The 27082-nt window shown below is 44.7% G+C and overlaps 1 pseudogene; it reads left to right on the top strand.

Moving 5' to 3' along the window:
- Positions 1–27032, top strand: LOC147178115 (ankyrin repeat and BTB/POZ domain-containing protein 2-like; annotated as a pseudogene).
- The last annotated feature ends 50 nt before the right edge of the window (positions 27033–27082 follow it).

The raw sequence follows: 27082 nt of genomic DNA, 5'->3' as shown, positions 1-27082 counted from the left end.
ATGTCATTGCCAGCCCATATCAAGCCTTTTAAAAAGTTTCCTGAGCAATTTCTGGAGAGCCAGGAAGACGCATATATTCAGATGGAGCTGCGGATGTTGGAACAAGCCCTGCATGCCACCTCTGTGGGCAGCATTACAGAACTCAGTAAGTGTGTGCGTGCGTGTGTATGTCGCTGCCACCACAGTTGGCTCCTGTGTTTTGTATGTGTTTGTTTAAACTGTGACCAGTGGTAGCCTCTTGGGACCCATGGTTATAACCTGCCAGCTCCCCCACTGTTCCAATTCTACAATTCACAACAATGTAGGGCTTGTATCCAGAATAAAACGAGGGCACCTTCACACCATGTTGGCTACAGCACTTCATTATCTCATTACAGATTTTTTTAAGACTACCTTTTTCTAGTCATAGTTTATTATGCTTGTTATGTTGTTGTTCACTCAGCATTACAACACTGACCCCCCCCCCCTCTCACACACACACACACACACACTTCTAACTTGTAAATTATTTTTCAAATTTGACTTCTTCACTGAGCCATCAAGTAGTGTCAATTATAACATTTACAGTATATCGCTAATCCGTGATTTTATCAATGCGTAATGTAGCCACCAAACCACTACCAATTTACACTTGCCAATTAATCTAGAGGTTTGGCCGAACACAATTAGCCCCACCCCCACGTTGACAATTTATCTGAACGTCATTATAACATTATTATTAAAAGTTGTGGTAACACTGTTAGTGAACATTAATCTGTGCTATAACAGCAGATGTCCTCAACGTTTTGACTTTGACATGATAATTTGTCATCAGTCGTGTCAAAGGTCAAATCTCGGCCAGTTTAGCTGATCATGTCATTGGCTGAGAAACTCAGGCCCTGTCTACACGTAGCCGGGTATTTTAAAAACAAATATTTCCCCCCTCCCTCTGTAGAAAAAGTGAGTACATCATAAATGTCAGGATGGGGGAGCTTGAGGACCCAAATGCGGGAAGACAGGGCGAGGAGGCAGAGGTTCAATCAAAAAAAGGGATTTTAATTACTACAAACAAAAGGTGATCTTCCAAATTGCAAGATAAACCAAAACTAGAACCAAAACATGAACCAAAACATGGGGGAACAACAATGCAAAAACGAGCAGCATGACATGGGGAAAAGACAAGGCAAAAACGGGCAGCATAACATGGGGAAAAACAATGAACCGACACAGACAGAGGGGAGACAGCAGACTAAATACACAGACACTAACGACACAACAAGACACACCTGGGGCAAGACACAAGTGGCTGAGGGCACTGACTGGATCACACGAGGAAGGGCAGGATCACACTTAAACAAGACCAAGGGAGACACACAAGGAAAACAGAACCCAAAATATGACAATAAAGGAGCGTAGAGGATAAAAAACAAAATAAATACAAATACATCTTTTTTTTTAAAAGCTTCACTTTATTCATGTAACTTACAATAACAAAACATATTGTGGAAGCTTTTAGGACCTGGGGTCTACTGTTTTGACACGTTCTCCTTACACTAAACGTAAAAAGAAAACAACAATAACAAAACGTTTGGTGTCTGAAGCCAACGCCACAGAAACAAAAGCTTTAAGAAGCTAAAATCACCTGGCAGTGCATAAGCAGTACCCAGGCTTCGCTGGATTGCTGCAGCCAGCCCAAAAAGGTGCTCTCTGCCCGGCATGCTCTTAAGCATTTCGCCCGCTGGCACGGATCCGTGTCGCCTGGAGCGTTCTCCGGCCTGCGGAGCGAGCCCCAGTGCGTCGAGGCCCTGCTTGTCGCTGGAGCGTTCACCAGGTAAAAAATGAGCACTTTTCCGCTTCCATGGATGACTTGCAGGGGCACTTACAACCACAGAGAGCGGTCAGTTGCTTCCCCAGGATCCCTGGTTTGCTGCACGGGTACCAAGGAGGCAGCCCTCGGCCTTCTGGAGCCATCCAGGAGGACCTCCAGTAGACCAGGGGATTTCCTTTTTTTTTTCTGGAGAGCTCAGTATTGTTCATTCGGTAATTTTACCGATTTGACATGTCATCATCATTGCTCTTTTTTAAATATTTTTTTTATTTTATTACATTTTTTTTGTATGTGCGTGTGTGTGTGTGCATGTGTGCATGCGTGTGAGTGTGTGTATTCATTAGTTCACCTAAAACCTATTAAAAATCCCATACCGTTCACCTAAACCGAATACTTCAGAATCCAGCTAGAGTTGTGAGTTTGTCAGGAGACCCGAGGAAGGATCAAAGAAAAGAAAGGAAAGTGAAATCCAGCAACGACCAGACATTACCTTCTACCCACCGGGTTACCAACCAGAGTCTTTCACCAACCCCAGAAACATCTAAATTCCAATAAATTAGGGAGACCTCAAGAGACCAAAGGAGAGACTGAAGAAAGGAAGGAAGAACAGATGAAGCAGAGTGAGATCCACAGACACCAGCCTCCACCGATTCAACGACCAGAGGAAGAAGCAGATTGTGTTTGAGTTACGATAGATGCTGGTGTGGTGGATCTGGCATGCATGAAAATCTCCACCAAAGAGGGGAGCCGTCGGCCCCTGCCAGGACAGACACCCCAACACGGCCCGCGCCCCCAACCCAACTTAGCAAGACGGGGCACGGCAGGCCCGTCAGGCACCCCGGGGGACGGGCGGCACCCCCGAACCCCAGGCCCAGTGGGGAAAGGCCCCGGTCGTCACTCCAGCGTTCTTAGTGAAAGCTAACCCTGTTACTGAGTCCGCCAGCTCGCCGACTACCCCTAAACCTTGAATGTGACCCCACCCAGTGTATATACAAGTGTGTGTGTGTGGTGCATTAAAATTGGGAGCAGGTGAGCCGGAACAGAGGGAAATGATATCCCCACGCTCCGATCCACCTGCCTCCCAGTCATGTCAGTGAGTGTATGTGGTGCATTAAAAAAATAAATAAGGGTACACGGACAGGCGATCGCAGCACTGCTCTATACTGCGGTCTGCCCCAACCGATGGCACCCCCCCAGTTGTGTGTTGCATTAAAATTGGAGGGGAGTTGTAGGGCGAAGACGGTGTCTCCACCCAGACCGAGGGATTTTCAAGAATTTATCCGGGCGGCGGTGGTTGCTCTCGGGGAGCAACAAGGGGTACGGACCCCACCACAATGCCTTCAAGATTGGGGAAAAAGTCAAAAAAGTCGACCTACAAAATGCTCAAGGCTTTGTCAGCAGTTTGTATGTCCTCCACAAAGACATTTGCAGTCTCTAAACGTCGTGTATCCATTTGCAACACCGCTTATCCTGTTCAGGATCATGGGGTGGTGGAGTCTATCCCAGCTGCCTTCAGGCGCTACAATCTGAAATAGCCGACAGTCAGTTGAAGGGCACATAGAGACAAACAACCTTTTACGCTCACAAGCACACTGTCACTGAGTTGGGGTGGTGATTCCTTGACTATTCGATGTAATAGGTATGAATGATCCTTTGACTACAGTTTACAGTATTTGTACCCAGCTTCTTGCACTTCTTCCTGTAGGATGACAGGGAACTGGAGAGGACTTTGGGACAAGAGGTGAATAAGCCCTGGATGCAGAGCGCAGTTCGAGGCGTGCCACCATGTCGGTTGTACTTAAACATTTGACTCCGCCCACACGGATTTTTCGAAACGGTTAAAAAAAAAAATTCAAACAAAATTTGCAGATTTAATGATGCGCCGTTTTATGACGTATATTTTTATTTTTTTTAAACACATTATGGACCATCGAAAATTACAAACACTCAACCCTCAGTCAGCCGGGGTGGAGCTAACTAAACGGCTTGAGGAGGAGGTACTAGCTACATGTCCCCAGCAGCATCCCTAGACGGTTGAAGTTAGCATTTGGGTTTTGGTCAGTTTTTAATTTTCGTTGTTAAAGTGTTCAAACAATACTGTAATGATTGCGTGATTAGGGTTAGGTTTAACAACAAAGAAAGAAAGAAGAAGGCACTTTGAGGTTGAAAATCCGTGTGGGTGGAGTCAAACGTTTGGGTCCACCCGGGTTATGCATCCAGGGCTTACTCACCTCTTGTCCCAAAGTCATCTCCAGTTCCCTGCCGTCCTAATGAGGCCAAGTAGGATAGAAAAATTATGTTAAATTCATGTTAATTTTATCTACAGGTATTAATTTCAAATGCGATAGCAAGCCATGAGTGTACAATGGACTTTTTTTCTTGTAACACGTGTAGTGCTTTTGCACAGGTGAACTTGTGTCAAGAGCGATGCACCACATGCAGCATCTACAAAGCTCGACTTCTTCCATCAGCCCTCCTCGCTCAGCCAATCAGCTCTCAGTACGCTGGACCGCTGATTCCCTTCGCACACTTTACTACTTCCTGTCCAACCAATAGATGGAATCACTGGAAAACCTGAATTTCGATCCTCCAACTATAGATTGTACTGTTTTCAAGCACACAAATAGCACACAAATAGCTTGAAATATATCAGGTACTTTTGTGGAATTTTACTACTCAGTAGCAAAGCCTGGATAAAGGGATCAAAACTAGCTATAAAATATCACCCATTTTTTTCATCATGGGAGTGGACCCCAGCTAAAAATAAGCCAACGGTTAAAAAAAAAATAATTGTGAGGGATCCAACACCCAATAAGTAAAGTGAGCATTAGGTTTGCACATGCGTGAACATCTGGTTAAATAAAAAGCTTGGCTACCGAAGTAGCCGCCATTTGAATGGTGGACATTAGAGTGCTGAAAGTGTTTGCGTAATTATACACCTTAAAGCTTGCAAGCCTTGTTTAAATGGCTTCAAGCCTTAAGTGACAAAACAACAGCCGCCATTTTTAACTGTCCTAATGGAGTTTATAGGTTAAAAAAAACACACAAAAAAACTACCATTGCAATGCTCCAACAAGTGTACGCTTGTAAACCTCCGTTCATTCTTCCCAATTTACAGACAAAAAAGAAAGATCCAAACGGACGTAAAAGAGGCTAAAATTGTAAATTTCTTAAACACATTTATTTTGTCAATATCCTGAAACCGAGGGAACAGACGGAAGCATCACGAAGCTTGCTTGCGGACGTGTAGCAAAATGAGTGACAGGACTTAAGATCAACTTGGGATTTTTAATAGGTTTTAGGTGAACTAATGAGTACACACTCACACATGCACACACACACACGCACATACACATACAAAATAAAAAATAAATATAAAAAGAGAGAGCAATGATGATGACATGCCAAATCGGTAAAATTACCGAATGAACAATATTGAGCTCTTAAAAAATAGAAAAAAAAAGATCAACTTGACAGAAATCCTTTTCCAGTCACTATCACTTTTTGAATGGAGGAACATTTCCACATTGCGATTGTATATTATTGCAGCATGTCACATTAGCGATTGATTCGCTGGGTGTTATGTGGCCAAAACAACAATATTTGTGTTTTGTTGGACAACGCATTACAAAACTAGCGATTTTCAGAAATATTAAGTTTTTCCGCAACTAAGTAATGCAACATATGACATACTACGGTTCACTTAAAGATCTTATTACGTTATGTGCTGTCAACAATATCCCCAATGCGCCAGCTAGGGCAACCCCACCACGCTAGATGCCTCAGGTCATATGGGACACACACCGCTGCCGGTCATTTAGAACCTGCTTCCAGCCCCTCAATGAAGAAAGATCCTACCTCTTCCTCGCTTCCTGGTGTCGCACATTCAGCCAAATATTAAGCACTTAACTAAGCTTAACTTTAGTATCCCAGCACAGGGCAGTCAGTAAACCACACGCTATGCATGTTTAAAAAAATAAAAAAATAAAAAAACTTCAACTCTCCAGCGATTGAAATTTGTTCCAAATCAGAGCTCCCGCCGTTGGATCCTACTAGTTTTTAATGAAAGCTTGGTAGTCAGCTACTAACCGGACTACCTGTAATGCACCGAGCCCACTTCACTTATTTAAGATGCCAAATGGACAGTCTTACTGTGACTAAACTACATGTTCTGAACTGTATGGTGGGATGGGCCAGAATTAAGTTTAATACAATGCACCATTTATTAAATATAGGGGTGTTAGAAAAAATCGATTCGGCAATATATCGCGATATTACAGGGCGCAATTCTCGAATCGATTCGATATGCGGCCAAATCGACTTTTAAACATACATTTTTTTATGGGAATATTCAACAAAACGTCTTACTTAGGGTTAGGATTCACACATTAAGCATGGAAGAATGCTATATTAATGTAACATTAAGCCTTAATATTTTATTTCAGTGCTGTACAAACATGAAACAGACTGCAACCTGCCAGCTACGGGGGATTCGCCAAAGTTTTGTGTCCAACCAAAAGTGAAGATGAAACTGTGGCCGATGATGAGGACGCATTCAGCCGCCCCATAGCGAGTAAAATTACATGATGTATGTGGGACTCAGTTTACCATTTGCATACGTGTGACACCAGGGAACATGATTTTTCTTCCCGTACTAGAATAAAGTGTAATTGCACATCCACTACAGTAAGTGTCAGTGGCGCTCATTGTCAGAGAGGGTGCAAGGAGTATTAGCTCCTGTTCAGAGGCGTACTTACTGCAATTTCATAGACAAATTATACTATTTATAGTTTCAGCTGTGAGTAATTGAGAAGCACTGCTATATGGCCAAACGACAATATGGGAACCATGGGTTTTCAACATGGGGCTGGGATATAATGTAAATGCAGCATCAGATAGCAGAAGAGAGGAAACCAGGAGGATGACATAGGAAGAGATCGACCCACGACTGCCAAACAACCATTGTGAAAGTCTTTTTTCCCCACACATACACTCACTCAAACTAACATGGTCTACCAGGCGGGAAGCAAACCCACACCACCTGTACCGAAGGCAAGCGACGGTACCACCTTGCCACCCAGAGGTTAGGGTTAGTGTTACAATCAATGCAGGTTACAATCGAAACACCCAATTAATGATGGGTAAGGTCCGACAAAGCTATATTTACCAAAGCGAATGAAGAGCAAATCATTATTTTAAAGGAAATTCAAATATAATTGAACAGTACAACATCTTTCATCAAAAGAAATCATGAATATTCCTTCTTTTTTTTTTTCATGAAATGCTAACATCTTCCAGGCCATTTTTGCTGCTTCCACCTCTCATGGACTGGATCCGTGTTGCTCTGGTGCATGCTGAACATCGTTGCAGCCCAATAGTTGACAGTGATGATGTCAGACAGACAGCCCGACAACTTCTACCTGGATTGGACTGTGAACCAAGACAGCTGAAGTAAGAGAGAAACATTGATAAATTACACTAAAGGGCCACTTTTCTACCACGACCATTGCATTTGACAAAGGCTGACCTTCCCAGGGATTAACTTATCTTTAAAGAAAGCAACTACAACAACATAACAAATTATTTGGAAAAATAATTGTCATATACGTAAAAGCAACTACATAGGCTCAACTATATATTTCATGGCCAGGTGTCAAAATTAGAATAGTGTTTTCTGTCAGAAGCATTATCTCCAACATTTTGTGTAATGCTTTATTAATTAAAACTAAAATATGTACACTATAACTGCTGTTGAGTAAATATACTATTTGTATTTTCCATGTAGAACGGAGTGTTGTTTTCAATCATTTAAGTGTCTGGATACAAAAGCTGCTTCCAGGAAGTTCCAGCTAGATTTAGGCTTTCGAATGCTGTTGTGTGGAAGAGTAGACCTAATCCACACAGCCACACAGCTTCTGGGACCTCAGAGAGTTGACACCATGGAGGACCAGGTTGGGAGAGTTTGAGTTAAGATACACACACATATACATATATATATATATATATATATACACACACTTCGAAGGATTACAATTACTATGAGAGAGAGTGCGAAAGAGGGAGAGCGCCCCCGCGCGAGTGAGACCGTTGCTACATGTCGGGGAGGTGGTAACGAACAAACTGAATAGTCGTGTCCTCTACTCGCGGGCAGTTTGAAAAAGCTTCGGCAGAAGGAAATGACGACCGGTATTCACTGGAACTTACTCGGAGCGAAAGTTTGAGCTGAGATTCCAGCGGTATGCTACGCGCTGTAGCTTCTTACTAGCTATCTCGCTAGCCTACAACCATAATGTGAGTTACACCTTCCAAACAAATCTTCCTCCCACCAATTCACTATTTGAACATCATACACAACATATACACGGCTAAACTTGTGACTGGGATAAAGGTTCATTTTGCAGTTGATGTCACACATCGTCATCCTAATTGGATGACTATCTATCTATCTATCTATCAAACTGAGGTGTGGTTGCTTTCAGTGACAGTTCGAAAACAATATATGGCCTTCACTCAATCAATCAATAACCTACATGCTTTTTAATTACACAAGGATTTTTGCTATTTGTAGGCTGCCTGGGTCCCTATCACCCGCAAATAGCAGGGGAGCATTGTATAGAATATATATTGTTGTGATATTTATTTTTATTTTGTCGTCATGAGCATTCATTGGTCACAACTAAAACAGTCATGTTGCCCCCTGTGAGGGAAATAATGGGGGTTGATAACCCAGGGAGCATTGAAATGGAGACATACCCAGGGAGGCGCTAGGCAGCGTGTTGTGCGCATATTCGACCCATGCATGATAAATGCTCCAAGAAGCTGGGTTCAAGTGGGTCATGCAACGAAGAGCAGACTCCATTTGCTGGTTGGCCCGTTCCGCTTGCCTATTCGTTTGAGGATGGTACCCAGAGGATAGGCTAACCCTGATGCCCAGGCCTGCACAGAAGGATCTCCACACTTGGGAAGTAAACTGGGGGCCTTTGTTGGACACAATGTCAGAGGGGGATCCCTTGCAAACAAAATAAATTTTTGATTAAGAGTTCAGCAGTCTCTTTTGCCGATGGGAGCTTTGGCAGGGCAAGAAGATTAGCAGCTTTGGAAAATCGGTCCACAATTGTGAGGATGACGGTGTTACCTTCTGAAGGAGGGAGACCCGTGACAAAGTCTACAGCGATGTGCGACCAGGGACGGCTGGAAACAGGAAGTGGACATAGGAGACCAGAGACAGGTTTGGAGGAGGACTTACTCCTGTACACTGTACAAGCCGAAACGAATGCCCAATACTGTAATTATGTTAGGCTGGGGACAGCCTGCGTGAAAAGAATGCGCAGGGGTGTATCTTACTGTCCACTTCGACTCGCTGTGACAGCACAGCGCCCACACCCATATCTGAGGCGTCCACCTCAACGATGAATTGTCGAGTCGTGTCAGGGTGGACGAGGACGGGAGCTGAAACAAAACGCTTCTTCAGTTCCCTGTGTCAGCTCTGCTAGACCATTGGAAGGAATTTAGGGTGGCCGTGAGAGCGGCTGTAGTTTTTTATGAATCTTCGATAGAAATTTGCAAAACCAAGAAAATGCTGCAATTGCTTACGGGAGCAGGGCGTGGGCCAATCAAAAAGTCACTTAAGCTGGGTCCATTTGAAGCTCCCCTTGGGTAATGACATATCCCATAAAGGTCGTCTTGGGGACATGGAACTCACACTTCTTGGGTTTGACGTAGAGCTTGTTCTCAAGAAGCAGCTGGAGCACTTGCCGCATGTAATACTCATGTTCAGCCTGGGAACGAGAAAACACAAGAATGTCGTCTTGGTATATGAAAGCGAACACGCCTATCATGTCCCTCAAGACATCATTGACAAATGCCTGGATAACTTTGCAGGGGCATTTGTGAGACCAAACGGCATGACCAGGTATTCATAATGGCCGCAGTGGGTGTTGAAGGCAGTTTTCCACTCGTTCCCCTGCGGACTAGGTGGTAAGCTTGGCAAAGGTCCAACTTGGTGAAGACAGTGGCACCATGGAGAGGGGTGAAAGCAGAATCAATAAGTGGCAATGGGTACCTGTTCTTGGTTGTAATGCTGTTAAGTCCTCTGTAGTCCACAGAAGGATGCAGCGCTGTGTGTTGTCCTTTTTGTCCACAAAAAAGAAGCCTGCTCCTACAGGCTAAGACGATGCCGTTCCCGCTGAGAAATGTTAAATAGCCGACCTCTGGGGAGGGGTGCACCAAGCTTGAGGTCAGTGGCGCAATCATATGGTCTAAGTGGGGGCAAGGACATGGCGCGATGTTTACTGAAAAAAGGGGCAAGATCATGATAACAGGTTGGAACGAGGGAGAGGTCTGGTTGCTCAGGCTGATGAGGGGTGCTGTTGGGTCTCCCAGCTGATCTCAAACAGTTTTTGTGGCAGAAATAGCTCCAGGAAGGAATCTTGCCTTTTGACCAGTTTATGTTGGAGTTGTGGACTTTTAGCCAAGGCAAACCAAGTACTATTGGAACTTGCAGGTTGTCAAATAAATAAAAACTGATGACCTCTTGGTGGTTACCTGACAACGTGAGGGAAACTGGAACAGTTTTGTGGTTTATATTGTAGAGCAGTTGTCCGTTCAGAGCCCAAGCCCTGATGGGGGTGGATAGCGGCAATAGATTGACGCCCATCTGCTGCGCCAGGCTGCGGTCTATTAGGTTGTCATCTGCACCAGAATGAACAAGAGCAGAGAGAGGCATTGGCAGATCTTTCTAACAGAGGGCAGCAGAGAGCTGGAAACGACCCGGGGAGGGGGAGTCAGAAGACGTCAGATTCACCAACCTTTCCTTGATGGCGGGTGAACCCGCCCATCTTGCGGTCAGCTGGGGGCATTTGGCGATAAAGTGCCCTTTTCCTCCACAGTAAAGGCATAGATTGGCACAGCGCCTGCACGTTCTCTCTTTTTCAGTGACCCGAGCACGCCCCCAGTTGCTGCATAGGTTCGCTGTCAGCGCCAGTGGACAGTGTGGGCGTCAGAGCCTGCGTCTCCGGAGTGGGGGCGGAAGTACACTGACGTGCAGGAGTAAGCGAAGCAGGGTGGGGTCCGAATCCTGGAACATTCCCTCTGGCGCTCACAAAGTCGACAATCAGGCCTCATAGCGAGACTAATGAGCTCACCAAGGCTTGTGGGCTCACCTTTAGAAGCCAACTCGTCTTTAAGAGTTTCGTTCAACCTCCTGAAGCGCCTCATCAGTAAAAAGGCTTTGGACTGCAAGTGTCCGAAAAGCAACAGTAAATTCAGCCACACTGCAAGAACCTTGCCGTACCAACATGAGCCGCCTAGCAGCCTCCCTTCCACGGACTAGGTGGCCAACAACTTTCCTCATCTCCTGCATAAAAGAAGAATACGACGCACAAACTGGAGGCTGTCGCTCCTATTCCGCTGTGGCCCAGGACAACGGGGGACCTTGGAGACAGCCAATGAGGTGAGAAATCCTGGATTGCTCCATAGAATAAGACAGGGGTTGTTGGCTGAATACTAGTGAGCATTGAACAAAACTGTTCGCGGATTTGCAAGGTAGTGAGTTGCTTTTGGAAGGCAGCAAAGGCTTGTGAGAACTCACGTACCTGACCCATTAACAGGGTGATTGCTTGGTCATGTTGGTCCAGGAGAGCTCCTTGTCCAGCAAGCCTCTGGCAGACAGGGTCGGTCACGAACTCGTGATGGAGTGTGTTGCTCTGGCGACGAGGTGGAGTTGGGGACCGGCTTAAATACACAGCATTGATGATGATGATGATTGTCTGCACCTGGCCCCATCACCACTCGTCGCTCCAATCCTGCAGAAGGCACTCCCACACACACACACACGCAGGAACACAGGCGGGGCTCAAGGGGCAGAGTCAGGAGACCTGACAGGAATAATGACTTGCCTACATTGTGTGGAGTTGAAGTGAAGGTAAGCGAGATTTTCTGCTTACAGAAAAGTGAAGTGTGAACTGAGCCTCACTTCTCTTCATGAGTGCCACATTGAAAAAAGAAAGGAAAAAAAAGTTGCGCTCATGAGGTGGGACTTGTGTAATAAAAAAAAAGTTGTGTGAAGGGACCGAACAGAGCGCGGACAGACCGAACCGAAACTATTAAACCGATCGGCTTTAACGGTTTAACCGTTCCATCTCTGTCTCTCTCTCTCTTTATATATATATATATATATATATATATATATATGTAGCGATAATTGATGTTGTCTTTTGGACGAATTAGTAATTTGATCAGCGCTTGAGGAAGTCGTAATTCCCTCAATCGGGGCACCACATTCTGTTTTTTTGGGGAGAAACACAACGAATAAAATCCAAATCCTAATTTTTTTATTCATAATCTGAAGTCGCCACATTCAATGTTCGTTAATTCGTTCATTTATTCACTACGGTTACACATACAGAATCAAAACACTGCCTACCTAACTATCATACGGTGGAAAGAAAAGGGATAAAAAAATAAAGCTAATAGAAATAAGAAAGGAACAATTTAGCGAGGTAGAAATGAAAGGTTTGACTTGCCAAATATGTGAGATATTTGAAATGGAAGTTGGACCAGCGATATGTCAAATTGGCTATGAGATGTGCAACTTACTGGAGTGAGTTGAATCGAGCTAGCGAACTGCTCCCAAAAGGCAAGGCAAAAAATAAATAAAATAAAAATGTTCCACAGTTGGATGAGGTGCGACGCAGCTCGGACTCAAGGTGGATGCCGCTTTCAGCTGAGGGTGGGAGCTTCAGCCGGAGTTGTATTCTCGGCGCGCTTCTCAGCTTTCCCCAAATCCCCCTGCTGAGGCTGATCCGCTGCGTGTCTGCGTCAACGAGGCAGACCAGCCGTTGAACCAGGATGGAGCAGGTGCTGGTTGACGCACGGGGATTGTGCAGTTCTGGGCCAGACGGGGTGAATAAGGTGGAATAGAGCCGGAAGAGCGGGCCGGAAAACGAGAGCGTAAACAAAGTTTGCGCCGGCTGTTTTAAAGTTGTGGGGCGTGTCCTTCACAAATCCGAGACTTTTAAACTCCAAATTATTTAAAGAATGAATAATCAAAAATTAAATGTAACTAAGTAATCTCTTGATTTACCATCATCATTCCTGTTGAAATACATATGACCTTCTTTTTTCAAAACATACATGATGTGAAACATTCAGTTGTGCGTAAGTTCACTTGTATGTGATGAATTTCTTTCTTTCATTCGGTAATCTTACCGATTGGACATGTCATCATCATTGCTCTCTTTTTTTTTCTTTTTTTTGTATGTGCGTGAGTATGTGCATGTGCGGTTTCGTGCGTGTGAGTGTGTACAGAGTGTAATTCATTCAGAATCTTTCACCAACCCCAGAAACATCTAAATTCCAACAAATTAGGGAGACCAAGACCAAAGGAAAGACTGGGAAAAGGAAGGAAGGATAGATGAAGCAGAGTGTATCCACAGACATCAGCCTCCACCGATTCAACGACCAGAGGAAGAAGCAGATTGTGTTTGAATTTCGATAGATGCTGGTGTGGTGGATCTGGCATGCATGAAAACCTCCACCAAAGAGGGGAGCCGTCGACCCCGGCCAGGACAGAGCAAGCTCAACCCCCCAGGGCCCCAAAGGCCACGGCAGCGCCAAGGCACAACCCCCGGGCTCCGCAGGGGCCACCGGCCGGAGAGCAAACCCAGGAGCCAGGAGCGCTCCCCACCCCAACACGACCCGCCAGGCACCCCACCGGCCCACAGCCCCCGCTCCCCCCATGACCTCCCCACCCACACCCGCCACCCACCACAACCCAGCCCCACCCGCCCCCAAATCCCCAGACACAGCACTGGGAGACGGGCGGCACCCCCGAACCCCAGTCCCAGCGGGGAAAGGCCCCGGTCGTCACGGCAGCGTACCTAGTGAAAGCTAACCCTGTTACTGAGTTCGCCAGCTCGCCGACTGGAGAACTCTACCCCTACACCGTGGATGTGACCCCGCCCAGTGTATATACAAGTGTGTGCTTGGTGCATTAAAATTGGGAGCAGGTGAGATGGAGCAGGGGGAAATTATATCTTCCCGCTCCGATCCACCTGCTTCCCAGACTTGTATGTGAGTGTATGTGGTGCATTAAAAAAAAATAGGGGGGGGCGTGGTGGCACGGCGGGGATACATATGAGTGACCGCTTAATACTGCGGTCTGCCCCAACAGATGGCTCCCCACCCCGACACACCCGCCCCCCTCAGTTGTGGGGTATATGATGAATTTCTTATTTGAAATGTGTAAGATTGCTTTGTGGGTTATAGGTGTTTCATGTGAGGGCAGTTCCAATCATCACCACTTGAAGGCTGGAATGTACTGACCATGATTCCAACGGACCGTGTTGTTTATGGCTTTTACAAGAGTTTGCAGACTGACTCGGCAGGGGTGGAGATGGAGCTTTCCGATAAAATACTTTGGTGCCATAAACTCGTGGTTCTGGCTGGTGAAAAAGAAACATTCACATCCTGGTGACATGGCCTGTGGTTGACTTCAAAAGAGTGTTATCTCTTTTGGACTGTCTCTGGTTTAGGAAGGAAGGGGGAGAGCGGAGACATCTCACCCTACCCTAGGTTCACTAGGCGCATATTTCCAAGAGTGGAATGTTAAGGGAAGGGGGAAAAAATTTAGGGTGACTGGTCTATAATTGTTTATATATATATATATATATTATGTGTGTGTGTACACTGTATTCTAAATTGATATATAGTGATAGTTTTCATAGTAAAAACAGATAATTCTACTCACATGAACTAAAATACACAACTCTGCATGTGTGTGTGTTTGTTCTTGCATTTGTAGGGAATTACTCCTCTGATCTCCTCCGTGAGTCATCACCTTATCGTGGTGGAGGGGTTTGCGTGTCCCAATGAACCTGGGAGCTATGTTGTCCGGGGCTTCATGCCCATGGTAGGGCCACCCATGGCAAACAGGTCCTAGGTGAGGGACCAGACAAAGCATGGCTCAAAGGACCCCAATGATGAATACAAACTTTGGATCTTCGTTTCCCTTGCCCGGACGCGGGTCACCGGGGCCCCCCTCTGTAGCTAGGCCTGGAGGTGGGGCTCGAAGGCGAGCGTCTGGTGGCCGGGCCTACACCCATGGGGCCCGGCCGGGCACAGCCTGAAAAGGCAACGTGGGTCCCCCTTCCCATGGGCTCACCACCGGTGGAAGGGGCCAAAGGGGTCGGGTGCGCAGTGAGTTGGGTGGCAGCCAAAGGCGGGGGCCTTGGCGGTCCGACCCTCGGCTACTGAAGCTAGTTCTGGGGACATGGAATGTCACCTCTCTGACAGGGAAGGAGCCCGAGCTGATGTGCGAGGCTGAGAAGTTCCGACTAGATATAGTCGGACTCACCTCCACACACGGCTTGGGTTCTGGTACCAATCCTCTCGAGAGGGGCTGGACCCTCTTCCACTCTGGAGTTGCCCACGGTGAGAGGCGCAGAGCAGGTGTGGGCATACTCATTGCCCCCCGGCTGGGCGCCTGTGCGTTGGGGTTTACCCCGGTGAACGAGAGGGTAGCCTCCCTCCGCCTACGGGTGGGGGGACGAGTCCTGACTGTTGTTTGTGCTTATGCACCGAACAACAGCTCACCCTTTCTGGAGTCCTTGGAGGGTGTGCTGGAGAGCGCTCCCCCCGGGGACTCCCTCGTTCTGCTGGGAGACTTCAACGCTCACGTGGGTAATGACAGTGAGACCTGGAGGGGCGTGATTGGGAGGAACGGCCCCCCCGATCGAAACCCGAGCGGTGTTTTGTTGTTGGACTTCTGTGCTCGTCACGGACTGACCATGTTCAAGCACAAGGGTGTCCATATGTGCACTTGGCACCAGGACACCCTAGGCCGCAGTTCGATGATCGACTTTGTAGTCGTGTCATCGGATTTGCGGCCGTATGTGTTGGACACTCGGGTTAAGAGAGGGGCGGAGCTGTCAACTGATCACCACCTGGTGGTGTGTTTGCTCCGATGGCGGGGTAAGATGCTGGTCCGACCAGGCAGGCCCAAACGTATTGTGAGGGTCTGCTGGGAACGTCTGGCAGAATCCCCTGTCAGAAAGAGTTTCAACGCCCACCTCCGGCAGAGCTTCTCCGTTGTCCCGGGGGAGGCGGGGGACGTTAAGTCCGAATGGACCATGTTCCGTGCTTCCATTGTTGAAGCGGCCGATCGGAGCTGTGGCCGTAAGGTGGTTGGTGCCTGTCGGGGCGGCAATCCTCGAACCCGCTGGTGGACACCAGCGGTAAGGGATGCCGTCAAGCTGAAGAAGGAGTCCTATTGGGCCTTTTTGGCCTGTGGGACTCCGGAGGCTGCTGACAGGTACCGGCTGGCCAAGCGGAATGCGGCTTCGGTGGTCGCTGAGGCAAAAACTCGGACATGGGAGGAGTTCGGTGAGGCCATGGAGAACGACTTCCGGACGGCTTCGAGGAAATTCTGGTCCACCATCCGGCGTCTCAGGAGAGGAAAGCAGTGCGCCATTAACACTGTGTATAGTGGAGATGGGGTGCTGTTGACCTCGACTTGGGACGTCGTGAATCGGTGGGGAGAATATTTCGAAGACCTCCTCAATTCCACCAACACGCCTTCCTTTGAGGAAGCAGGGTCTGGGGACTCTGAGGTGGGCCCCCCTATCTCTGGGGTCGAAGTCACTGAAGTGGTTGGAAAGCTTCTCGGTGGCAGGGCCTCGGGGGTGGATGAGGTTCGCCCGGAGTTCCTAAAGGCTCTGGATGTAGTAGGGCTGTCGTGGTTGACACGTCTCTACAACATCGTGTGGACATCAGGGACAGTGCCTCTGGATTGGCAGACTGGGGTGGTGGTTCCTCTTTTTAAGAAGGGGGACCGGAGGGTGTGTTCCAACTTTAGAGGGATCACACTCCTCAGCCTCCCAGGTAAGGTCTATTCGGGGGTGCTGCAGAGGAGGATCCGTCGGGAAGTTGAATCTCGGATTCAGGAGGAGCAGTGTGGTTTTCGTCCCGGCCGTGGAACAGTGGACCAGCTCTACACCCTCAGCAGGATCCTTGAGGGTGCGTGGGAGTTCGCCCAACCAGTCCACATGTGCTTTGTGGACTTGGAGAAGGCGTTTGACCGTGTCCCTCGGGGAGTCCTGTGGGGGGTGCTTCGGGAGTATGGGGTACTGGGCCCCCTGATACGGGCTATTCGGTCCCTGTACGACCGATGTCAGAGTTTGGTCCGCATTGCCGGCAGTAAGTCGAATTTGTTTCCTGTGAGGGTCGGACTCCGCCAAGGTTGCCCTTTGTCACCGATTCTGTTTGTAATTTTTATGGACAGAATTTCTAGGCGCAGCCGGAGTGTCGAGGGGGTCCGGTTTGGTGGCCTCAACATTGCATCTCTGCTTTTTGCAGATGATGTGGTGCTGTTGGCTTCTTCAAGCCGTGATCTCCAGCTCTCGCTGGAGCGGTTTGCAGCCGAGTGTGAAGCGGTTGGGATGAGGATCAGCACCTCCAAATCCGAGACCATGGTCCTCAGTCGGAAAAGGGTGGAGTACCCTCTGCGGGTCGGGGATGAGGTCCTGCCCCAAGTGGAGGAGTTCAAGTATCTTGGGGTCTTGTTCACGAGTGAGGGTAGGTTAGAGCGGGAGATCGACAGACGGATCGGTGCAGCGTCTGCAGTGATGCGGACGCTGTATTGGTCCGTTGTGGTGAAGAAGGAGCTGAGCCGAAAGGCAAAGCTCTCGATTTACCGGTCGATCTACGTTCCTGCCCTCACCTATGGTCACGAGCTGTGGGTCGTGACCGAAAGAACAAGATCCCGGATACAAGCGGCCGAAATGAGTTTCCTCCGCAGGGTAGCCGGGCTCTCCCTTAGAGATAGGGTGAGAAGCTCGGTCATTCGGGAGGGACTCAGCGTCGAGCCGCTACTCCTCCACGTTGAGAGGAACCAGTTGAGGTGGCTGGGGCATCTGGTTCGGATGCCTCCTGGGCGCCTCCCTGGGGAGGTGTTCCGGGCATGTCCTACCGGCAGGAGGCCCCGGGGACGACCCAGGACACGCTGGAGAGACTACGTCTCACGGCTGGCTTGGGAACGCCTTGGGATCCCATCGGAGGAGCTGGCTGAAGTGGCTAGGGAGAGGGAAGTCTGGGCTTCCCTGCTAAAGCTGCTGCCCCCGCGACCCGACCCCGGATAAGCGGAATTGAAGACGGAACGGAACGGAACGGAATTACTCCTCTGATGTATGCTGCAGGAGATGAGGCTCTGGTGCAGATGCTTATAAATGCTAACCTGGATCTGCAGGTAGAAAAGAGTTTCTGTTCCATTACCTAAAACAGGATATTACTGTTCTGCTCATTAATACTGAGATTGATAGTGAAAATAGCAAACATAATGCATGAGACGATAAAAAAAAAAAAGTCCAATGTAGGGCTGTCACACAAATCTTTTTTGAATTGATTACCCAATCGATTACTCAGGTAATCCCCCTTTGGACATTTTTTTTTTCTCGAGGAAATGTCTAACAGTTATAAAGACAACTCTACACATCCTACTTGACACAATCACAAGTATCTATTGTGTCCATTAATGGCTGCTCCGCTTCGCAATGGACCTTTGAGGACTTATTTAAAAAAGAAAAAAGAAAAAGATCCATCTGCGACTGCCACGTTTGCCTGCTCTTTATTTATTTTTTTTATACACATTTTACACAATAATCACATCACTTTATACTCGTACTCGATCATGTCATGTAGATGCGCTTTGGAGCAAGTAATGCTAAAATAAAATTAGCTAGAGAAGTTTTAACCCACACAAAACTTACATTTAATTCTACATGATTTAGAAAATAATAATAATCTTGCTTTACCCCCCATCAAGTAGTGATGGGACCTGGGACAAATTGTGATGAGGCTTCAGCCGGTTGAGTGCAAACTTACTCAAAAAGCACTGACGTGAAGCTGTACTACGTAAGAGGCACGGCATGGGCACTCACACAAGCGTCATTTGTGAAAACACCATCACACCATAGTGAGCATTCTGACTTCTAACTAGCAATTATGGTAAGGGTATATTATAGTGTTGTTCCGATACCAGTATCAGTAGAGGCCCCGATACTGCATTAAAACAGTGGTATCGACATCGGCAAGTACTAACAAGTACTAAGTAACATGCCGATACCATTATTTCCGACGCTAATATAGGACTTTGGATGCAGCATCTTGTGTCTTCCTTGTGCACGACATTCACTGATGTGTGACACGTTCACTGCATGCAGAGCCAAGATATCCTTTTTATTTTTATTTATTTTTTTTATATATATTTTTTATATATATTTTTTTATATTTTATTATATAAAAAATTAAAAAAATTAAAAAAAAATTTTTTTTTTAAAGAGCCAAGATATCCTATTGGCCCTTGAATGCTTTGAACCAATGGCAGAGCAGCTTTCTCATGTAAAAAACAAAAACTTTTATATTGGTACAGTATCGGCTTCGGCCATCGGTATCGGAACAACACTAGTATATTACATTAACTAATGAGTAAACAAAATAACAAATTTGATCCTATCTTACCCATTGTAGTGCAGTCGTAGCCAGCTGGCAACCCGGCCACCGCCTCGTTTGTGTGTACATTCCCGCAGTGTTGCCAACTTCCCAGTAAGGAAAGTAGCTATTGGCGGTCTTAAAGGGGATGTATCACCCTATTTTAAGCCCACAGTTAACTATAGGCATATAATGATTAAATCTTACCTTTGACACTATGGCGATGTCTTTGTTATGAAATATTAGGTATTTTGCTGGCTATTTTTCGAACGCGGAAGAAAACGCCCGGTTCAGTAAAACCCCACCTCTCCCCGCGCTCCTCTTGTCCTAAGCCGGCTGCTGCGCGCACCGCTCACAAAACTCTGGAGCGCTGCCTTTCAGCACTCCTTGCCCTTGCAGTACAAGCGTGTCTTCCTTAAATGAGGAAATGAGATGGATGATCAATTCTTTAATAAATATTTGAAACAAAACAGCTCTTTGTCGCAAGAAATCGTAGTGGAGGAAGAGGGGAGGAGAAAAAAAAAACTGAATTCGACACAAACCCGGGACCTTTTTTCTGCTCACCAGGTGAGCGTGCTAACCACTTCACCATTTGTTCAGTTAGGTTCAACAGCGCAGAAAATGTACTTGTAGTTTACACAAGTGTCAGCCACGGAACCTTTCTGGGAATTTAAGACGGCCAATTGTCATTGCACTTTGTCATTGCAAATGTGAAGGATAATTGATTGCTTTGAATTCATTTGGACAGAACATTTACCGATAAAGGCTACTTTTTTTAACCACTAAAAAAGTGGGCGTGTGTTTAGTCCACATAGAAGGTGCGGGGGTGGGTCTGCACCTGAAGACATCATAGAGTGAGCACCCGCTCGTTTTCTCGGGTTGGGAGGGGCTGGTGCTTGGAGAGCAGAATGACTTAGACAAGTACATACTGTAAGCAACATCTTTTCACAATAGCGACAACTTCACTTTAATACATAGGTATCAAACTCGGGTCCTCGAGGGCCGGAGTCCTGCAGGTCTTGGATGTTTCCCTTCTCCAACACAGCTGATATATGATCAGCTCATCAGCAAGGTCTGCCTGATAACGATTCTGCTGATTGGAATCAGCTTGTGTTGGAAGAGGGAAACCTCCAAAACCTGCAGGACTGCGGCCCTCGAGGACCGGAGTTTGACACCTATGCTTAATTACACATGTACAAATTATGTATTTACCATATATTTCAAAGATATTTAAAATAAAAATAGAACTAATACAAAATATAACAAAAGAATATTGCATAGAAGTTGCCTGCAAAGCAATGATGTAAGATCCAGCACGTGTCATTGAGCAACAGAGTGACACAGTAACGACGCAGTTGCCAACACAGTATCAATAAAGTTGCCGACACTCACCTACCCATCACTAGACTCTAGCTTCCATTTGCAGTCAAGACATAAAGATTAATTTTTGTGCATCATTAAATCCCCATGGACATTTGTTGCCAAAAGAGTGCATCCCGTAGCAACATGGAAAGGGCCAATCGTTGATTTCGGGGAAATGTTGATTCCGGGCATCGCAAATAGTCTTTAAAACTATGAATTATATTTTTGATGCACACATTTTTGTGTCGATAAATTTTTGTAGTGGACTTAGCCGACTATTTTTCCCAGCACTCATTTAATGTCTCGTTAAAGTAATCAGTATTGGCCTAGCCTACCAAACATTGATTATTATATCTATCTACGAGATTGTGAGTTTACTGCTCACCCATGGAGCAGATCCTTTGCTTAAAGTGCATCATGGTAGCTCTTTAACATCACCACTATATAAAGACATGAACTGCTTTAGCTGTGCGGCTGCACATGGACACCAGTAAGACATTTATCTTTTTTTTATTTTTACCCTCATATCAAAATGGACATGCGTACTATTTAATTCCTACTGTCACATGGCTTCCACCTGAAACTAACAGTAATTACAGCTGATGTCTGATACATCAGTGCAAAAATCAATTTTCTGGTTTTGTCTAGAAACGTTTTGAGAAGACTGCTGCTCCAACCACAGCAAAGGAAGGAGGACATCCTTTCCCTGGAGGAGATCCTGGCCGAAAGAGTGGAGGAAAAAATAATTCCAATGCTCTCTCCTGCTTCCGACTGCTCAAATGCCATCCCAAAACTTTGTAAGGCCAGGATGAAAGCCCTTCAGCAAGCAGCATACTATAGTGCTGAGCATGGTTACCTAGACATTACCATGGAGCTGCGAGAGATGGGTGAGCACATGAAGCCAACCTTGGTAGGCTAAGACTCAAAAGCCTCTGATATGTTTACTTCCTGTAAATTTACTTTCACTCATTTGTCGTAGATGTTTAGGTACATAAAACATCTGAGTACACCTCTAGACAATGAACTCTAAAATAGTTTCTCAATCCAAAATTAAATGTGTCAAACTGTAAAGTGCCTTTGGTGCTGTCATCAGATTCACTAGGTCATCATGAAAATGCAGCAGAATACATCCATCCATCCATTTCCTGAAACGCCTATTCCTCACAAGGGTCGCGGGTGCTGGAACCTATTCCGGCTGGCTTTGGACAGTAGGCGGGTTGCACCCTAAACCGGTTGCCAGGGCACACATAGACAAACAACCAAACACACTCATAATCACACCTAGGGACAATTTAGACACACAGTAAAAAATAAATAAATCGTAAAACCCCTGTAATTTTCCGGCAGCTGGGTCACCAGAAAAATACTGTGAAATAACAGAAAATTACTTTCTCGTAAAAACTATTTTTTTTCCATAATTAAAGCACAGTTTTTAACTGTCATTTTAACAAGATTGTATGTAATATAACAGTACTGTATATGACCAAAAAATAAATGTGATTAATCTTTCAAAACATGGGCAATAACTGTTGAAAAACTACATATTGGGTTTAAAATTGCAACAGTTTACTATTAAGGTAATTCATTTATATAGCATTTTTTCCCCCTTACGAGGCTCTCAAACCGCTTTACATTTTGACTCACACAGCATTAGGAGTTCAGTATTTTGCTCAAGGATACTTCAACATGTTCACCAAGGGGATTAAACCCACAACCTCAGGCATACCAGACAACCACTCTACTACTGATCCACGCAGCACTGGTGATTATAATTTTAGATATCATGAAATGTATACTTGGTAGTGCTGATACCTCAGCAGAGGCAGCATCCGTAAGTCAGATTCTTTGCTTTGCGTATTTTCACCCTCTCAAGCTTTCTCCTTGACCTATATCTTATTAGATGTCCTTTTAAAATAAATGTTAATACAATAAATGCTGGCATTTATTGCTACCATGCTCTAGGACATTACAGAAATTGTAGTTATTTTCACTTTAAAAAAATGGTCAATTCACAAAGAAATTATGAATTTTTACTGTTAATTTCTCAGTAAATATAAACTTTTTTTTAAATTTAATTTTACATTTTCTTCCATTAAATAACAGACAAATATTTGTGAAATTACTTTAAATCTGTGAACATATTATTTGTATTAGTTTTTTTTGTAAAAACAGAAATATTGTGTGTTTATACAGTTACAGTGATTTCATGTTAGTTTACATTTGGCATGTAAAATCAGAGTTAATTTTTTGTAAATTAAATGATATTTTTTTCAACTGTAAAATAAAAAGTAAAATTCTATTAGTTTTATTTTATTTTTATTTTTTTAAGTGCACTTCAATTAACCTACCACGCATGTTTTTCGAAATATGGGAGGAAAGTTGTTGCAGTTGAATGTCAAGCTTAGCATTTCAACTTGGTCATAGGAAAAAATGTAATCGATATAAAAACCTATTGGAAACTTGAAATAGTTTTGTTAAACAGCTGGTAAATATCCACCATACGCTCATTAAATGCTAAACGGCAACATGAGCATCTACCAAAAAAAAAAGAAAGAAAAAAAGTCCATCCTAACATTGTCCTCCTTGTCAGCAAGCTCATGTTGCCGTTTGCATGTAGATTGCAGAAACATTGTCTGCTGGCAGTTGATTTACAAAAAAAAGTGATTGATTGATTGCCTAACTTATGGCTACAGAAAACGAATGGACATTTTTGTTATTCCAGGTTCCGACACATGCTTAGTAACTCCCTTGACAACATCATCCACATCAGTCACATGACCTACAGTACTTTCCAGGTAGAGGACAATTTGCTTATTTGTTAAGATAGTTATTGACATACTGCATATACACATACGTGACTAGCCAGATGACATGCATTTGAGTTGTGCGTATCTCCACACACAATGATGAATTATCTCTATTGTGGAGGGACCGAGGGACTGACGGTCTCACATTCTGAAGCTTTGAAGGTAGAGTCGCTGAGCATTTAATCACTTGCCTTGTTGCAAGGCCTGACAGCGGCCATACAAATTGTTTTTCTAATGGTAGAAATCAACCAAAAAGTATTTTAATGCTATAATCAGAAAAACACCCTCATTCGTCATTCGTCAGGGCTCGGGGTACCCATCCGTTGTCGGCTCGTCATTTTTTTTCAAGCTAAACCCTATCAGTCTGTCATGCTATTTTAACCACGCCTCCATCATCCCTTACGTTGCCACTATTTTAGGATGGACAGACAGCAGTGGGCGTTCTGTCAGTCCATCAGTCGTCATTCCTCAATAGAACGGGGGTCCAAGTCCGACACTCCCGACAGAATGCCTACCTATGGTAATTAAATAAGCAAATACATCATTATACCATCACTGTATTCAGTAGTTGAATAACCAAACACAATATAAACAATTCACATTCACATGAAACACAAGTAACTAGTTGTGGCATGACATAACACATGAGCATACACGTATGCTAAGTGAACAGTAAATTCATATTTTGGCATCGACACACAATAAGAATCATGTGGGAATTACAGTACAGGCAATCTGTAACTATGAAGTTTTACGCATGAGCGAACGCTAGTCGCTTGACAGAAGGAAAACACCACTACTTACATTCTCTTTTGGCATGAGACTCGAGGTGCATTCAATGACTGCTCACAGTGTAGGAAATCTCATAAATAGATATTAAAGTTAAAGGTATCAGAGAAGATTTTACTACAAATTAAGTTGTTTGATTCACTTAAAAATCGCTTTATCAACCTGTAACAGACTGATAGTTAACAAAAAAAGAAGAAGAGAAATGTAATCAGGCACGGACTGACAAGGCAGGAGCAGCGGGATTTTTCCCACGTTGGCCGCCAGGGGGCGCTGTTTATTTCAAGATGCAAGTTAGTTTCAAACACAGCAATTAAAGTGCTTTTGGTAGAGACCTGGCCAAAACCAGAGTGACTAACTTGGAGTGGCCTGCATTTTTCCGCTTGGTCGGCCTGAATTATGGACTTTTTGGCCGCTATAACGAAGGTGCTTCGTTATTGATTGGCTCCTGGCTTGTCAATCACACTTCTTGCGTATGTGTCCCGGGTACGTAGCTTGCATAGGCCTCTAGCGTAACAGTGTTTACCAGTGCAGAGGTTGCGGCGTAGCTTCTTCCTACTGTAGCTAGCTCCTTGCGTGTGTCTTCAAAGTTAACCAACAATGGCAGAGAAGGATACAGGACCAGCGAGCTGTAAAAGAAAGACTGTAAAGGATACTTGACTCATTGAGCCATTTTCAACAGGAAATAGTTAATATTTTGTCCAGATTGAATTTGACAACTTCGTTATTTTTCATGTACAGAAAACACCTTTAAACAAAACACTTACTGTCTACTGAATATGACATAAGCTGTGCTGAGGAAGTAGGCAACAACCAATCATTGCTCAGTTTGCTGACCAAACCTAGAAAACGGGTAAGGCATGATTTGTCGTTACCTACTTCCTCAGCACAGGTGATGTCATCTTCAGTCGAAAGCAAGTGGAAATATTTGTACATGAAAAATAATGAAGTTATCAAATTCATTCTGGACAAAATATTAACTATTTACTGCTGAAAATGGCTCAATGAGTCAAGTATCCCTTTAAGTTAAGTGGGAAAGGTTTCTGTTTAAGAGATATTTATTTCCGTAAGTTAATTTTGTTAGTTTGTATTAAAGTACATTTCTGGATAACAACTTTTACATGTGTTCATATCATTAAAAAATATGAAAAAATTGTTTCATCTACAACAAAAAAAAGCTTTAAAAAAATCACGCCAGCAAGGTTGAAGCAATCAGGTTGGCCGTCCTTGTTGATGAGGTGTCCCTTATTTATTTTTCAGGGAGTTGGCAACCCTACAGGTTACTTCAGTTTACTTTTTGAGTAAGAACTATACTTTATGAAGCTTGTAAAGATGTATAATGACACCAGCGTCAATGCAGCTCAACGATTTGTTTATTGACACTAACTTTTCCTACTTACACTTCACTGTTTAAGTTTTGCAAGGAGCCTATGTGGTGTAATTTATGTATGAACAGTAGAGTAGTACAACCACTGTTTTTTTTACATGCGCATTATTGAGAAAACGACAAACAGCCGTTGGGCTACTTGTTTGCCGCAAAATCCTCTCCAGTACCTTTAATCAATAAATTGAACGCCAACAACTACTAATAGTTCAACAATGTGGGCTTTCTAATGGAGAGGTCCATTGGTACTTGACCAGGTTAGTGACGATTACGCTGACGGACGAAAACACACTTCTGTCAGTGCTTAGTCTATTATTATTTTATTTTTTCAAGTTTCTCATCATTTGCAAGCAAAACGGGCTCCTGTCAGTGATGGACTGACTGATTGTCCACCTCTGCAGATTTGGATAGTAGATTCAGTAATCATGTGTCAATCATTGATAAAACTCAGATCTTCTTAAGACATACAGTAGGTTTAATCTTCTTTAATTGTTTGACAAATTTAATGACTTCTCAGAGCACACTACCACCACCAGAGATGAAACAATAACTGTGTATGACTAAAAAGTGTTACTTTTTTTGACTGGCTCAGTACAATGAAATATAATACATTTGGTGCAAAGCAAGAGAGAATAATCTAGTAGTAGTAGTAGTATTAGTCGTATTATTATTGCATGCTTGTTCAGCCTTAGTCTATGGTTTATTGTGAGCCACTGATTTGAGTATCTAAGGGAACAACAATTTTCTGTGTAAACACTGTTTTTCTTTGATTTTGCAGCTGTTGCCTGCTTGCCAGTTTTTTCCAGCTTAAAGATCTGCAGAGATGCTGTGAGATCAAGCTGTCACAAACCATGACTCTGGATAATGTTGTTGACATCTACCGCAGCAGCAAGGTACAAAAAACCCTATCAACCTTAGCAATTCGCAGAAGTCTTTTATCGAGAATAGCTCTTATTGAGTGGGTCATTCTTTATAGAGGCTACACTCAGTAAACACAATTACTGTTTACAAAAACAAACACCATAGAATTAGGATTTTGAGGTAAAGGGGAAGACGGTGAGTGACAAAAGAGATAGATTGTTAACATCTATGTATGTATGAATTAGTATATTTGTCTCGTCACCATCAATATATGAATGGATGTGTGCGTGCGTGTTTGCAGCTGTACAGATCAGTTGATCTGTGCAGGTTTTGCGAAGGCTTCTTCCTGAAGAACATGGAGCAGCTACTGGGCAGAGAGGACTTCCATCGCCTGTTGCTCTGTGGGAGTGGTCAAGAGCCCTTCTGTACAAGGACGGGAAAGTGGTCTGGACTGGACCAGAATCAGCCTGGCCTCCTCCAGGATCTGGAGGTGGCACTGATGAACAGACTTTACATTCTCCATACTACTTGTCGAGACTAGAATGAGAATCACGTTCTTGAACATACAATATATAGTATGACGGAAGAAAC

The sequence above is a fragment of the Leptonotus elevatus genome, chromosome 3 (assembly GCF_054856555.1).
Source record: "Leptonotus elevatus isolate MCC_2025b chromosome 3, RoL_Lele_1.0, whole genome shotgun sequence".
NCBI classification, from domain to species: domain Eukaryota; kingdom Metazoa; phylum Chordata; class Actinopteri; order Syngnathiformes; family Syngnathidae; genus Leptonotus; species Leptonotus elevatus.
The sequence above is the reverse complement of the archived record's forward strand: the minus strand, read 5'-3'. Positions and strand labels throughout refer to the sequence as shown.